This window comes from Gymnoscopelus microlampas (genome assembly GCF_963454915.1).
Source record: "Gymnoscopelus microlampas genome assembly, chromosome: 5".
Taxonomy (NCBI): domain Eukaryota; kingdom Metazoa; phylum Chordata; class Actinopteri; order Myctophiformes; family Myctophidae; genus Gymnoscopelus; species Gymnoscopelus microlampas.
Genome location: NC_139942.1, coordinates 4,401,066 through 4,418,847, shown reverse-complemented (window position 1 = coordinate 4,418,847; position 17,782 = coordinate 4,401,066).

Here is a 17,782-nt window from a genome sequence, read left to right as displayed (position 1 = left end):
CCGAATCACAGAATGATATGAAATCCACATGGAAGATCATAAATGAGCTTATAAATAAAAAAACCAACAGGTCTAATTTGCAGACTGAATTTAAAATGGCAGACAAAATGACTTCTAATCCCTCTGAAATAGCTAATGAATTTAATATTTTTTTTGTTAATATTGGTCCTTCTTTAGCAGACAGAATACCAAATACCCCGCTGTCTATCTCTGGTATGAAATGTCCCTCTCATCCCTTTGTATTTAATCCCATCACGGAGAATGAGCTTACTGAAATTACTAACAAACTTAAATCATGTGCAGCTGGCCACGATGAACTCAAATCACCTATTCTGAAGAAATGCCTTTCCTGAACAATTTAAATTGGCCAAAGTAATCCCTCTTTTTAAAGCAGATGACCCCGCATCATTTTCCAATTATAGACCCATATCCATTCTTCCATGCTTTTCCAAAGTCCTAGAAAGATTGGTATACAACCGCGTTAGTACATATTTTAATGATAACAATATGCTTTATACCCACCAGTATGGTTTCAGAGAAAAACATTCTACTGCAATGGCGCTCACCCAATTAATTGATAATATCTCCTTAGCTCGTGACAACAAAGAAATTACACTTGGCGTGTTTGTTGATTTATCCAAGGCATTTGACACGGTCAATCACAACATTTTATTACATAAACTCTCACTTTATGGCTTAAATGGGATAGCCTTGTCTTGGTTTCAGAGCTACTTATCAGCAAGACATCAGTTTGTAATGTGGAATAACATAATCTCTTCTGATTGCAAGTTGATTTCCTGTGGAGTCCCCCAAGGATCAATACTTGGACCCCTATTGTTCCTTATTTATATAAATGATTTAACCCAATATGTTTTTTATTCTATTCGCGGATGACTCCAATATTTTTTTATCAGGTAAAGATGAACAGAAATTAATAGTTGAAATGAACCAGGAGTTAAGAAAGGTAGACACCTGGTTCAAGGCTAACAAATTATCTTTGAATGTAAAGAAAAGTGCATACATGATGTTTATGCCTCATAATCATCCAGTAATAAGTACTCTTCCCAAAATACAAATAGATAATAATATTCTAGATAGAGTTACTGTTACCAAATTTCTTGGAGTAATTATAGATGAAAAACTCACCTGTAAAAATCATATAGCACTCATTTCTAATAAAATTGGTAAAAATATTGGAGTCATCAGAAGAATACGCCACCTTGTGGCAAGAAAAAATCCTAATTAATTTATATTATATTATGACTTATCCATACATTTCATACTGCAATATGGTGTGGGCAAGCAATTTCAAAACCAATCTCAATTGTATTTTTCTGCTTCAAAAACGTTTTATCAAAATGATTACTTTTTCTAACAAATGTACCAGTTCCACTCCTTTGTTTCAGTCTCTTAGAATTCTTCCCATTTTTGATTTAAATAACCTTCAAATATGCATTTTCTTGTTTCAATCAATTCACAAATGACTCCCAATCTGTTTTCAAAATAGATTTCAGTTTAATAATGAAATTCATAGCCATAACACTAGGTCAGCTGGTGATCTTCATTCCACTTTCTGCAGAACATCAACTGCCCAATTTTCCATAAAATTTAGAGGACCCCACTTTTGGAATTGCTTGCCGCCTCATATTAGAGACTGTACTAGCCTCAGCTCTTTCAAGAGGCAAACACTGCAGCTATTATTATCCAACTTAAGTAGCACACCTTAACCACTCTGCTGTAGGGTGTATATGTATGTTTGTGTTTATATAATACTAGAGTTTCGGGGGGCTACGCCCCCCTCAACCCCAGCCGCGCACGGGGCCCAGCGTGGCCGTGTGTATATTGGGGGACCCAAATCGCCGGAGTGAAACTGTGGAAAAGTTTTTTTGAAAAAGGAAAAAATTTGAAGAAATAATATTTGTTATGTTTCAGGGGGTCCACAGGGGGTCCGCGGACCCCCTCATGGTCCACTGACCCCCTGTGGAGTGTTGGGACGCGCAGGGACACCCCTGGAACATTGCGGACCATTTCGGTGTTTTTTTTTTTTTCATGAAGGTGGTTGCTTGTTTCTGGCGCAGGCTGTGCAAACCTGGCAACCCAGCGCATGCTGCCGCACGTTTAAGTGGCGTAGCGTCATGAGGGTCAGTGGGGCCGTGGCTCGGTCAGTGAAGACCCTGTAGTGCGGATGATATGTGGCATAGAGGGGCAGATTGTAAATCCACAGAGGAAACATCCGTGGGCTACCATTGGTTCAGCGATGTGTGCGGTCGCCCTGCGGCCCCTCCTCCTCCACCAATGTGCAGTATTGAGAGCCCTGACGTCACAACAATTGGAGCGATGGGCACTGCACTGTGGTTGGTTAGGGTACACCTAGGGCCCAGGTAGAAGCCAGTTAAAGCCTGCATGGGCAAACCCAGTTAGGACCCGCCTTGGTCCCACATAAACATGGCTAGTTGGGGCCCACCTAAGGGCCAGGTAGAAGGTACTTATAGCCTGCATGGGCATCGCAGTTGGGACTGAAGTGGATGGCGCTGACATTGCTGACATGGGGTCCATATGGTTTAGCCCACCTTGAAACCATATGGGAACTACGCTGGCATGCTGGCTGTAATGCAAACGCTGCATCATACCTGCAGTGTGTAGTTTGATGTTGTGTGTGTAGCAGATATACCTGCAGTGTGTAGATCAATGTCCATAGGAAAGTCAATGCCCAGCAGTGTTTTTTTTCCCCAGCAGAGTTTCTAGTGTCTCTGTGTCTCTCTGGAAGAGGTTGCACATGAACTCTGCAGCCGCACTGAGGCGCTCCAACACAAACACTCTGACATTAAGCTGCTTCACACAACAAACATCAGCACCACGCTGCTGTTTGTCCAAAAGACACAATATCTCCTCTCCCACCGACGTCATGTGTTCATTTATCGACAGCCGTACAGACTCCTTTTGACACATTTTACGTCGTTTATCCAGCTCTCACTGACTCTCCACATCGGGCTGTTATTTTGCTGCGATCAAGTCAACGATGTGAGAGATTAGCTATCACAGACGGACGGACAGGGGGTGAAACATAGTCTTGCGCCATGCCTTTCGGCCTGGCGGAGACAATAAAAAACCGAAAGTAAGGGAAATGGCCATTTCTGCAACAGAAGTAGTCAATAAACTATGCTATGAAAACATGGGCCACATTGGCAAAGAATGTAAGAAAGAGGCAATCATGTAGAAAATAGCCGATCTCCAAGCGTACAAAGCCTCTGAACGTGAGGCGTTTCGAGCTTGTAGATCGGCTATTTTCACAATATTTACTTGTGGAACGGAGTCAAACAGAATGGGGGGGTCCCAGATCAAGTACGTGTATTTGGGGGGGGGGGGGGGGGGGGGGGGCGGCGTGAAAGGGTTGATAAACACTGCTCTAATCGGAGCGAAATTATCTGAAATTACTACATGAGCATAATGCAGCGTAACATGCGTTGCACGGGGCGGTCCTGCCATTACGTTAGTTACTGTAGTTGCTGTGGAGCTACATAGTTCTCCAGAAGACACACACAAACATACACCATGTACAATGGACGAACTGAGCAGCAATATAGACATTCACCACACGAACGTGCATTGTTGACAAAGTGATTGCACAGCCGCTGCAGGCATGACAACCAGGTTAGCGTTAGCGACATGGCAGCTATCACAGCGCCCTGTCCGTCGTGCTGCAACTGCCTGTGATGGCTACAGCAGTAACAGCAAGCTGTCTGCGATGCCATTGTCTGGAGACTGCTGTTAGCGTGACACGACCAATGAGAGTGAGCGCTGTAGTTGTTGCTAAGATACGGTGGCGTCTCTGCCCCATAGCTTGTAGATCTCTCAGACATGATTGGCGTAGGCTGCGTTGCCAGGTCTGACTTTGTGTGTAAGCAATGGGCGGCTTATTTTTGCGCGCCTTTGGGCTCGTTTGCATTGTGCGCACGGCAGCGCTTGTTTAGCGTACGTCAGCGCGACGTGGCAACGGACGTGGCAACGTGAAAGGTGATTGGCTGGTGAAAAGAAACACCCGACGTTACACCAGAAATGGTGCCTGGAGAAAATGGTGACCAAAAAAAAAGTTTGGAAAAAAAGGAAAAAAAACCCGCAGCGGCTGGCTGCTGTTGTGGTGATGAGGTCGTGCGCACGGTAAACGGTACGAAGCTGGCTCCCCTTCCGTTTTGTCCGACATTTGGTGAGTAGAATTAATTATGTTGCGCGGTGGAAAAGGTGTAGTGAACAGTGAGATGTCCCCTACGCGAGGCGTAAATTCAGCGCGGCCGCCGTGGCGAGTCAGTAGGCGACATGTGGTCTGGCGGTGCGTTGTTTATTCGATAACAGAGCTGTGGGGTGTCGCCACCGAGGGTGCGGAAGTTGCTCGCCATTTATATAGTTAGATACAGGTATGTGTATGTATAAATATATATATGTATAGTCATATTCCCATGTATTAAGGATATTTTGATATTTCTATATATTTTTTTATTGTTATTATTATTATTGTTTTAGATATATTCTAGTATATATCTATATATTCTAAGCTTTGAAGATAGCTTTTAGGAAGGCCACTCGACAAGCCCAGCTGGGTTTTTTGGCCTCTCCGGCACATCAAGTTTTGATTATGATATTTCCTTTTCATATAAATGTTTTGTTTTTTCATTTTCATTTTTGTTTTTATCAAATGTCTCAAGGACCTATTATATGAAGATAGGTTGAAAAGTGGTGAAGTCGTCCTTTAAGGAAAGAGATACAGGGACAGAAACCTAGTATAAACCCGAGGTGTATTATTTGTCTACCATTTGAGTTGTCAATTATTTATTTTGTGGCTTTATTATATAAAGTATTTAAGTTAAAAACCTGCCGATCCTGTTGTATTTCCTTTAGTTAATCATTTTCCCTTGAAAGTAAAAGGGCGATTGTTACAGGTGGTATCTTGTGGAGTTTCAGCTACTATGCATCCCAGAAATATATAGCTTATAAGGCTTTGTAATTTGAAATTTGTAAGTAAATATGGTAACTCATTTAGATGTAGGCCTACGTAGGTTAATGGTTTCCCAAGGACTATAGCCGTTTCACTCAAGATACAATTTCTCTTTCATAACAGATACATACATGTGCCAGATAATCCCCACCCCAAGAGAGTAAAAAAAGAAAAGACGTTACTTTATTTAGTAAGACATGAGAAACAGTACATGGAAGACAATTCACAATACAAGGTAGTCATTCAGTCCGACTTCACTAGTGGATAGGCTACTATAGTTGCCTTTTCATAAATTATATATTTTTGTACTTAAGCTGTCGTGAAAGTTTTTAATATTTAGAGAAATTTAAAGTTTCAAATACAAAAGTAGTAGTAGTTGTGAAGGTTAGCAAACTGGACATTTAGACTGAATGTTTCCTGTATCCTCATCTTGCGCTAATGCACACAACTGTTTCACCAGGTTTTATTTGTGTTGTTTCTCATAAGCGTGCATCCGTTGTCTGTCAACAACACAGCAGTCTGTGCCTTGACTACTGCGCTGAGCGCTCACTGCGCTCTCTCCCCAGCTGCAACCCTATATTTATGCGCGACCAGCACAAACATTGTCGCATAGTTGATGACGTCTGTGTCCACTGGCGATACACATGTGCATGCCGCCACCTATAGGATTGGGGGTATATATGCAAGTGTGCTCGGGTGCGTTAGAGCCTTGGCCAATGTGAATGCTGGCCCTGCTGGGAGAGGCGATCCGCATTCGGGAACGCTCCGGTTCAAGCGTACCAGTGAAACCGCCCTTAATGAGTATATTATAACAGCATTTATGTTACTAGGAAAACAAGTCTAATATGCACCAAGTAACCTCATACTGTAAGATTTTGTAAACTGTTTGTGTACCTTTTTGTTTTCTTTAGATCTGAGGGACAGGCCATCTTTGATGGCACCTTCATAGCCAAGGATGAAGACGTGACAAGATGTGTTGACTACCTACACCAGACGACAAAACATGTAAGATTGCATACTATAATTATATGTGACTACAATACCCTCATACAAAAAGGTTTTCATCTTCCATATTCCATATTGTAGGTACCTGGAAGAGGTGTTTGTGGAGGGCAGTGGTCAGCAGCGAGAGAGACCTCCAAAAAAATCTACCAGCAATATCGACGAAGAGGGACTAGAGCTTGCGGTGTGTCGGCATGGATTGCTACTCTGTGCATTAAATATGTACAGGGGGGGCATTTTTGCCTACCCTTTGTACCTGCAACAAAAGCTGGCCAGTAGGCAAATCAGGTTTTTTTGTATGGATGTGACCTGCAAATATTGGCCCTACCTACAAAGAGTTGCAGATAAATGCCCAGAGTTGAAGCATCTGCTTAACATGAAACCTTTCCTGTCAGTGTTTCATGCCAAAGCCCATGATTTCAAATGTGAGGTAAGGAAACATTAGCATGTGATTGCATTACTTTATCTGAACACCAGTACATGAATATCACCATCATCTGAACATTGTATTTGTTATATATTTACCCAGGTGAAATGGAGTGGGCAGTATCAGGATGGGGCTGGTCTAACACTAGGGGAAGAGGTGGAGCAATGCAACGCCTTCCTTTCTAGGATTGCAGTGACCACAAAGCACATGTCAAAAGCAGGTGAGATGACCACATACAGCACTAGTTCAAAAACATAACATAAGTACACATAGGATTATAACATTTTCATAATCATAATATATGCTAACACCGATTTATGTTGGCAGGACGCATCGACATGTTGACTCTCATGGCTATGAACTGGAATCAGCAAAAGAGGGACAATTTGGCCACCGCACTGACTCGCCGATATCAGAAGGTAAAAGCCTATTCAACGGCCCTCAGAGACGCACGGTCAAAATTCTATTCAAACATCATTAATAACAGTTCCGGTAACTCCAAGCAACTTTTCTCCACCATAAATAACTTCCTCAAACCACAATCACCCACCCACACCACCACCACAGAGGATCAGTGCAACAAGTACAATGCAACAATGTACCTTGATTCTTTTAGATCAAAGGTAAATACCATCCGCTCTGTTCTCTCTGTCTCCCCCACTCCACCTGTCCTGATTGCTGCCCCACAGCCAGTGATCTCCCAGCCTCTCTGCTGTTTTGTGAACATCTCACAGCGAGAGGTTGAGGACACCATCAGCAAGATGAAATCTTCCACTTGCGCCCTCGACCCCTTCCCCACAGCCCTGGTAAAAACCAACATCACTGCCATAAGTCCGCTCATCACCACAGCCATTAACCACTGCCTCCAAGCCGGCCACGTCCCACCTGCTTTAAAGACAGCCATCATTACACCCCTCCTGAAAAAACCCACCCTTGACCCGGAAGTCTTCACCAACTACAGACCCATCTCCAAGGTGCTGGAAAAGGTTGTCGCCACTCAACTCCAACAACATCTCCAACACAATAAACTTTTCGAAACTTTTCAATCAGGTTTCCGCTCAGCCCACAGCACAGAAACAGCTCTGGTCAGGGTCACTAATGACTTTTTGATGGCGGCTGATGCTGGCTCCCCCTCCCTCCTCATCCTCCTGGACCTCTCGGCGGCCTTCGATACAGTCGACCACAACATTCTCCTCAACCGTCTTCACTCCACCATAGGACTTTCCGACTCTGCACTAAACTGGTTCACCTCCTACCTCACAGACAGAACCGAGCGTGTTTCCCTGGGAGGTGCAAGCTCCCGGACACAGCCTGTCACCTGTGGCGTCCCCCAAGGTTCTGTTCTCGGCCCCACCCTCTTCACACTCTACATACTCCCCCTTGGTCGTGTCATCAGCCGGCATGGGATTTCCTACCACTGCTACGCTGATGACACCCAACTTTACATCAGGACCAACCCAACCCACTCTGCCTCTCTGCCGTCACCATCTTCAACACCACCATCCACACTAACCACCTGCCTTGAGGAGATAAAGGCGTGGATGACTCAACATTTCCTACAGCTAAACAGTTCAAAAACAGAGGCCATTTTAATCGGCACCCCACACCAGGTCAAATCATCCCCAATAACTAGCATCACTTTCTCCAGCCAGATCCTCTCCCTCTCACCTGTAGTCACCAACCTCGGTGTTAAAATGGACCCCCACCTGACTTTCGATTCCCATATCAAACACCTCTGCAAAACCTAATTTCTCCACCTCCGAAATGTAGCCAGACTCCGCCCCACACTCACCCTGCCAGATGCCGAAAAACTAGTTCACGCCTTTGTCTCCTCAAGGCTTGACTACTGTAACGCACTTCTCATCGGGATCCCTAGCAAGAGCATCCAGAAGCTCCAGTACATCCAGAACAGTGCTGCTAGGATCCTGATGAGAGTGCGGAAATACGAACACATTACACCCATCCTCCATTCACTACACTGGCTTCCCATCTCCGTCAGGATCGAGTACAAGGTCTCCCTCCTCACCCACCAGTGCATCTACACCAATGCCCCCTCCTACCTAAAGGAACTCCTCAAACCCCCAAACTCCACCCGCTCCACCCGCTCACTCCGCTCTAGAACCTCAAACGCACTCGAGCCCCGCACAACAAATCTCCGCACCATGGGGGATCGGGCCTTCTGCTCAGCAGCTCCTCGACTGTGGAATGCCCTCCCAGACCATCTGAGAGCACCACAGTCCATTGACACTTTTAAAAGGGGCCTAAAAACTTCCTTTTTAACAAGGCATTTGCCTAGATAGAGATGTAGTTGTTTTATCTTTTTAAACTTCTACTGTGTTTTGCTGACTTGATTTGAAGTTTATTCATTTCACTGTTTTATTATCATTGTTGTCTTCTTCTTTCTTTTTTTTGTTTTTAAACCTGTAGCACTTTGAGATTTGTTTCAAATATAAAGTGCGTTACAAATAAAATGTATTATTATTATTAAGGTAATGACATCAGTAATGTTCTGTTAGATGTTTAATATTCCATGTTTCAGTATTTGACTAGTTAGTGTTAGAGACAACATTTGTTTTATTGTCGATGATTCTTTGTCATTGTAGACCAGCAAAGCTCTGCAAAGCCAGTTGCAGAACCTGGAGTCGGTGAAGGTCCAATTTGCAGTGGCAGAGAGCCAGTTAGTAGACTGGGTCAAGGATGTTAAGGAGTGGGCAGAATAAGGTGAGGCTGTTCTCACTATATGCTTTAACATTTTGTTTTATTTTCCTTCATGAGCACTTAGATCCTCTACTGCGGTCTTGCATTCAATTGTGAATAATTGTTCACTTAAAGTGCAACCCACCTATTTCTTCTCTGCAGCAACAACTGTGAGCCCGATGCCTTGGCCAACAAAATTGAGATACTGGTGGTGAGTCTCAAGAGGAGGTCTCAGCGCCTTTAAAACGATAAGGCCGGTAACAAAGGTCGTGCCAGGATCCGCCGCAAGATCAGGGGGGAGAAAGAGATCCTGTCCTTTGTTGTGGAGCAATACAACAGAATGGTTCCAAGCACAGAACCCCTGTGCATGGAACCCATCCTCTCTGTGGAGCATGCGTGGCCATGGCAGCTACTACAACACAGTGGTATGTACACTAGTCTGTTGACTACTTACATGACTACATTACATGAAACGCGGAAGAAGAATCACCCAGACTCAGAGCGAAACTTGAAAGAAGAATCGCAATCCCAGAGGCAATCATGGTTGGATATCGAAAAGGTCCTCCACTAAAACGCCGGCTGCTAGGGCCAAAAATAACAGGAAAGAAAACCCTAGTGCTGGACATGACATGGACAACACACTGATGGAAGCTATTGATCTTCCGGTCACGGCGAGGTTCACTGGTGTACCTGACGTCATTCGATACAGGCTGACATCAGGACAAAGAAAAGGCAAAGTGGATAAGATGTCGCCACTTACCCCTGATGATTCCGAGCTGGTCACCATAAGGTCCGAACTCCACATCATCGAGGGGGTCCTGAAGGATGTCCTCCGGAGGAAGACGCTGCTGCAGTCCAGGCTGGATACACTGGATCCAAACTGACCCCGCTGCTCGAGTCCATTTCTGGGTCGTTCCTGGTCGTCTGTTGTCAGAAATGGGAGAAAGCGCTCCATTCCCTGGTTCTCTCCTGGGGGTTCCGACAGCCCTGTCCCACTGACCAACTTCTTCACTCCAATGGCGTGTTTACCCGAGCCACAACAACTCCAATAGAAAGCGCTCCTGTCCTTCGACCCCAGTAATCCACTGTAAATGCTCTCGTCGGCGAACTTCCTCGCCTCCTACTGTCCGAGCGCATTCCCACTACTAGCTTACAGCTCTCACCTCCACTGACCAACGGAATGCTGCTGTTGCTAATCGTGACGTCACTAACCCTTCCGACGTCACCATCGGCAAGGAAATCCCAGCCGAAACTCCAGTGCCTGTCCCAGCTGCCAGTAATGTTAACGGGGGTTTCCCCAATGACGCGATGGACGCAGCTGCGGAGGAACGTAAGAACAACCCCCTCTGGTCCAAACTCTCCATTTATAAGGGAGGATGCAAGGACAGGTCCCCAGAGATTGTGATTCTTGGTGACTCTATTATTAGAGCAGTTGTGATCCCTGGTGCTATCACCTATTGTCTCCCTGGTGGAAAAGTCAACAATCTTGTTGAATTGGCCCCTGTTATCCTTGACCTTCATCCCACAGCACATACACTGTTTTTACATGTTGGCTCAAATGATGTTCTGAACAGACTTTCTGTCAAACTCAGGGAAGATCTAGAATCACTGTACCACCACTGTACAGAGCCTGGGCAAAACATGTGTGCTTTCTGGCCCCATCCCAGCCCCCTCAAAGAGTCCCGAACATTTTAGTAGACTTTGGAGCCTGCATGAATGGCAAAAAGCCTTCTGCCAGGCCACAGGAGCAGGTTTCATAAGCAATTTTGACTGTTTTTGGAACAATAATCACTTATATAAAAGAGATGGCCTGCACCTCAATCCAAAAGGCACCAATCTACTAATCTCCCATTACATTCAGCACATTGCCTGTAGCTCTAAGTGACATGCACCTCAGCATGATCCCACCATAGTAGTTTCACCCTGCAATAATCATGAGCATCTCCCATTGGGTCATGCTGTGTCCATATCCCACGTCCGCCCTCTGTCCATCCCTGTTCTTATCAGGTCCAGACACCCTTCACCCATCAACATCATCCCTCGCACAGTCACTCCATCAAACCTCACTCACATTCTCTGCCTACCTATAGCTCCTCCCACTAAGTCTGTTCCATTCAAAATGGCCTTAATTAATGCCAGGTCAGCCTGTAACAAGCCCTTCCTTTTAAGAGCCTTTTTTAACACGCAACACCTTGATTTTTTGTTTTTAACAGAGACTTGGCTGAAAGACAAAGACAATGTAACCGTGAATAAGCTATGTCCTGCTGCCTGCAGTGTCGTCAATGCTCCTATAGGTTGTCTGGCCGTGCAGGTGGTTTAGCGGCTGTATATTCTAAGCAGTTTGCGTGCTGCGCTGTGGGCACAGATCATTTTAATACTTTTGAAGCACTCCTGCTCAGGATTGGATCAGCTAATCCTCTATTTTATTGTGCTATCGCCCACCAGGCTCTAAAAGCAAGTTTTTAACAGAATTCTCTGAATTTTTATCCTCTCTTGTTATGAAACTTGACAACTTGGTACTGACAGGTGACTTTAACTTTCATATTGACAATCCCTCCGATAACTCAGCCAATGAGTTTATTAGTATCACCCAATCACTAAATCTGACGCAGCATGTATCTGGGCCGACGCATGAGCATGGTCATACATTGGACCTGGTCTTTACGCTGGGTCTGAACCTCAGTACTCTATGTGTGGGTAAGTTCTTCCTCTCGGACCACAAATATATTATTTTTAATATAGATTTCATTGCTGAGACCCAACCCACCAAACGTCCAATCCGCTGTCGTACTCTCAACAGCTGTTCTGCTGAAACATTCTCTATTCTCGCAGAACTTAGCAAAGATGTGACAGTTCCAACTGATACCAAGAACCTTGTCTGCCACTTTAATAACATATGTTTATCTGCCCTAGACTTAGTTGCCCCCCTCATAACAAAAAATAAATGTGTCTGTGCAATCAACTCGTCCCCATGGATGAACGATGACATCCGCAGCCTAAAAAGGGAATGCAGAAAGGTAGAGCGTCGCTGGAAAAAGTCCAAGGAGGCAATTCACTTTATCCACATGAAGGACCTTCTGTCTGCCCTTAATCAGAAAATTGAAAATGCAAGATCTGCTTATTTTTCCAATTTGATCGACCTCAACAAAAATAAGCCAAAAGCTCTTTTTGCTGTTATTAACACTCTTGTTAACCCAGCTCCTCCCCCAGTTCCTGTCTTCTCTGATGATGATTGTGAACAATTATTATCATTTTTTATAGACAAAATTAACAATATAAGGTCCAAGATAACTCCGCCTAGTACACACACAGCTGACCATCCTCCTCCAGTTTCCTCACTGTGCCAGTTAAACACAATCTCCTTAGATGATCTTACACCAATTGTCTCCCATATGAATCCCTCCTCTAGTCCTGTTGACACTATTCCAACCTCACTCTTATAATCTGTCTTTAATAGCCTAAGCCCTTACATCTTGTCTATCATAAACAGTTCTATATCCTCTGGTTGTGTGCCCGAACATTTCAAACATGCAATCATCCAACCGCTCCTGAAAAAAACAAGCCTTGATCCATTAATCCACAGCAACTACAGACCAATCTCTAAACTCCTGTTCATTTCAAAAGTCTTGGAAAAAGTGGTTTGTAACCTACTACTTTTAACATGTCTCAATAACAATAATATATTTGACAAATTCCAGTCTGGCTTTCGTCAAAAACACAGTGAAACTGCACTCCTTAGAGTTTCCAGTGATATCATCATGAGGGCCGATGTGGGAGAGTGCTCGGTGCAGCTGCTGCTGGACTTAAGCGCAGCATTCGACACCATAGACCACTCTATCCTTCTCAACAGGCTCCAACAGTGGGTGGGCTTAACTGGTTTGGCTTTAGCAAAATCACAATCATGCGTGACTGTCTAACATAAATCAAAAACTGGATGGCACAAAACTTCCTACAGCTCAACGCAGACTAAACAGAAATCCTCATTATAGGCCCGGAGAGTATTTCCAATGCAATACAGCTGTCCCTTGGTTCTCTGGCATCCAACGTGTCACATACTGCAAAGAACCTAGGTGTCTTTTTTGACAACCACATGAACTTTGAGTTCCATGTAAAGAAGGTTACCCAGTCTTGTTTCTATCAATTACGCAACATCTCAAAAATCAAACCAATCCTTACCTCTCAGGACCTGGAAAAAATCATACATGCCTTTGTCTCTTCCCGTCTTGACTACTGTAATGGACTCTATACTTCCCTTAGCCGCTCCTCTATTCATCGACTACAACTAGTACAGAATACCGCTGCCAGAATTCTCACCAACACCAATCGTAGAGCACCTATAACACCAGTATTGGCTGCACTTAATTGGCTGCCCATTAAGGCTAGAATTGATTTAAAATCCTTTTAATAACCTACAAAGCACTACATGGCCTTGCCCCTATTTATATCACAGACTTACTGCACTCAAAGCCCAATGTGAGATCTCTCAGGTCTTCGGACAAAGGCCTTCTGGAGATACCCGCGTCCAAACCTAAAACTAAGGGTGACCGGACCTTTGCAGTGGTTGCTCCCACATTGTGGAACGCTCTGCCTTTAGTGATAAAAAATGCTGAGTCAGTTGACGGTTTTAAGAACTTGTTAAAAACACATTTGTTTCGGAAGCATTTTGTCTAATGAAGTTCTTACCTGTCCCACCTGTGTAGGTCAATGTTTTCTTTTTGTTTTTTGACTTCTTGTTGTGCTATTGCTCTCATGTGCCTTGTTGTAACTTGTTTTACTAGATTGTTTTATTGCTTGCCACTGTATAGCACTTTGTAACTTTGTTTCGAAAGGTGCTTTATAAATAAAATGTACTTACTTACTTACTTACTTACTTACTTGACTACCAACAAATCTGACACATAACGACACATAATAGATCATATGCTCACTTGCTTGTTGAGGTGGGGAGTGGCCAAATTGGCAAATCCAACTAACTTTGTCTTTGTCAAAAATGCATTCCAGACTTAACACATTCCATGCCAGAGTTTATTCATAATGTACTCACCCTCTGCCAGCGATTTATTGTTTTTTTTTTACCTCGCCACAGACTAAATACCTTATGATCGCGTGTTCAACTGTTGGTAGACACACAGGGTAGTTGTGTTTGTAGACACACAGGGTAGCTGTGTGAGTGGCCCAGAGAAGACATTTTCAATCGGCGACATTCCATTTTTTAGTAGTCGCAGTTTATAAAAAACGTTTCAAACAGCGTTCAGCGCGGAGAAAAATAACACCGAGATAATGGCGATTTAGCGGAAGCTTTAGAGCGGCGGCAGATGGGAACGGAAATCTTCAATTGACCGGGTGTGCTACAATGAAATGTGTCACTGCGAGAAAAAAAAAAAAAAAAGGACCACTTCGCGTAGATCTACACGATTGGCACGCTGCGCTGTAGATCTAGGCGATTGGCAGTCAATGTATTTAGGACGAAGAGAAAGGCATTCGACATCATCATGGCTGTAAGGAGACTTGAGGAGGAGAAGAAGATCCTCGTGACAGAGATGAATCACCACTGGAAATCTCTTTCAACTCGTGCCAAAGGCCTGAAGGAGCTGTCCTGCATTATTTCCTCTGAGGCAATGGATGGTATGTGTTGCAATATAATAATTCATAGACATAATACACAACTCTGATGACTGTTGTTAAAGTTACTAACACAGGCTTTATCTTGTGTTCTACATATAAGATTCACAGTGGGGCCTAAGTGAAGAGGGATTGAAAGGTCTGCAGAGCATCATTCAAAGAAAGCTGTGGAACAAAATAAATGATGACTCACTCACAAGACTGTTACCTACAAGTTTTGTCTGGAGCAGAGAAAATCAACTTTTTGGACGACAACGATGATGATGATGAATATGACATTCACTCTGAAATGTCTGATGACGAACTGTAGTCAGCAAAAGCCTGTGAGAGGTTTCTAAAACTGGGGATGGTAAAAAGATATATTCTGGATTAACAAAGGAATAGCATCCATCTGCAAGCTTGGATACCATCTGATTTGCCTCTCATCTGGTTGTCTCTCTCGCTCTCACTGTCCCTCTGGCTCTCTCATTCCTATGCACACCTAAAACGGTGGAACACTGGAACACTTTCGTTGACGGACTGCTTTTCCTATGTTGGATTACCACGCTTGGTGTCGACTTGTTACCCTTTCCAGTGGAGTTTTTACCTGTGATGTTTTTGCTTCATGCAGACTACCTTCTTTTGTGGACCTGCTGTTGTGCCACTACTTTTTGCACCTCAAGTCTAACCTCATGTACATACCTGCTCTTTGTGGACCTATCCATACTTCCAACAACAGGAAGTGTTGATCAAATAGAATCAATATTCGGGTTACGCCATTGTCTATTCCTCGCTGCAAAATTTTTTGAAAACATACTTGAGTGTACTGTTCAGCTGTAAATGACATTGTGTTTGTTTACTGTTGGACTTGTTTACTGTTGTTGCACTGTTGAATACATTTTAAAAAATCAATGCAGATTGATAAGAGCCAGGTGCTGAGTGTTTGATTAGACAGCACTCGGTGCCGCACTACGAGTCAAAAAGGGTGTTCACTCTCCATTTCGACATCTCACCACTCCGACTAGTGGCTTCCGCGTGCGGTTAAGGTTAGGGTTAGGGTTAGGTATAGGGTTCGTCAACGTCGGAAAGGCGACATGTCGGAAAGGAGAAATGCACCCGTCAAAAAGTGACACAGATGCGTTCCAGGTCTTAATGGGTTAATACACTGTACTTGATGGGTGTGGGGGGTGTGTGGGGTTGCCATGTCCACTTGTTATAAGCGACTTTAGGCTTGTTGTTTCTGTAAATATTGGCAGTTGCGGGTTGTGTTTTTTTGGGCTTGTTTGTAAAGTGTAGTTGTTTATTTGGGCTTGTTTATAAAGTGTAGTTGTTTATTTGGGCTTGTTTATAAAGTGTAGTTGTTTATTTGGGCTTTCTTCCTAATGTTTGTTCTCAAATATTTTCATGTCAAGGACCCCCGAATTAATATGTATTTGTCCACGTATCCCCCATCTGAAAACATGTTGTGCCAGGGACCCCTGTACCAGGTTTGTGTTGTTGAAATGTTTCCAAAATGTTTCCCTTTTTTTCCCCTAAAATATATATTTTTTGGCATTCTCTTTGTAATAGTTGATATTCAAATGAATCCACAAAACTACATTCAAAGCAAAGAAAGTGTACTGTATCTGTGATATATCATAGCTGTGTTTTTTTTATTTACTTCAATAAAAGTAGCAAATACAACAATGTAGAAGTTACAAGTAGAAGTCTTGCATCAAAATACTTACAGTACCAAAGCTGAAAGTTGAAACATTAAAGTAAAACTACCTCAAATTTGCTCTTAAGCACACTCATTTGAGTAAATGTTCTTAATTACTTTCCACCACTGACACTATATTGTCGCTGTCGGGCAGAAACCAACTATCTCCATTTTAAAACATTTGGGATTTTTTTAATACATACATTTAATTAATCATATTATTATTATTAAGGCATGCCCATGGTTGAAATGACCTTGGGGGGGTTTATGTGGTTTTGTAAGTTATTTACGAATGGGAAAATGTAATAACTTTACCTCTGTCACATTTTATACCAACACAGTCTCACTTGCTTATACACAAACAACCATGACGTTGTCACGTGTAAAATGTCACTCAACATCATCATGTTCTCTTCTTTTCTTTTACACAGTACTATCAAGTATTCAACAAAGCCTAGCCATGTAATAATCCAATATAGTGAAGATTGTGATGTAATGTTATTTTAGTCTCCCTACTCCCTCATTTATTAGATAAACACATTCACAAATATATACTGTATCTTTATCAACATACTGCTGCATTCACATTATAATGAGCTGATGTGCTATTATTGAGGACATATCTGCCTCAATAATAACACTGCTTTATTCAGAATCAAGCATTCAACCAACCAAGGTGTGAAATGAGTAACATGTAAATATGTTTTCCCTCTCTCTGCCCCTCCTTTCTTGAAAATAACGAATGATGGAACTTCACCTTCACTCTCACACTTGTAAACCTGTGATGTGATAACACTGATTCCTATTAAATTCTTTGTCATACAAAAATGAAATCATATGCCTTCATTCCCACTCAAGTCGTACACCAGCACATATTACCACAGAATGCCATAATGGGAAATTAAAAGATGATTACTGGCTTACCTGCCTGTAGGAATGTGCCTCAAAGACCAATACATTCCAGGAATCTGTGTCGTGTGTTTGTCTGTTGATACCAAAATATGGAGATGACTGCTGTCATAGACTGTAATGCAAAACGTGTACTGCATGTGTGTGTGTGTGTGTGTGTGTGTGTGTGTGTGTGTGTGTGTGTGTGTGTGTGTGTGTGTGTGTGTGTGTGTGTGTGTGTGTGTGTGTGTAAAAAAAATAATGAACATCAGAGAACTGGGGGTCCCCTAAGGGCCACCGATTGACTGAACGTTTTACAGTGATGTATAAATTGTGTATTCAAAACAAATAAAGCTGTTTGTTTTGCTTAGCCTTGGATATTAGTGAGTCACAAAAGCATACACCTTTTAATAACATGCTGTTACTCTTGTTATTTGACCCAAGGTCAATAAAAAGTGAAGTATATTAACTATTCATC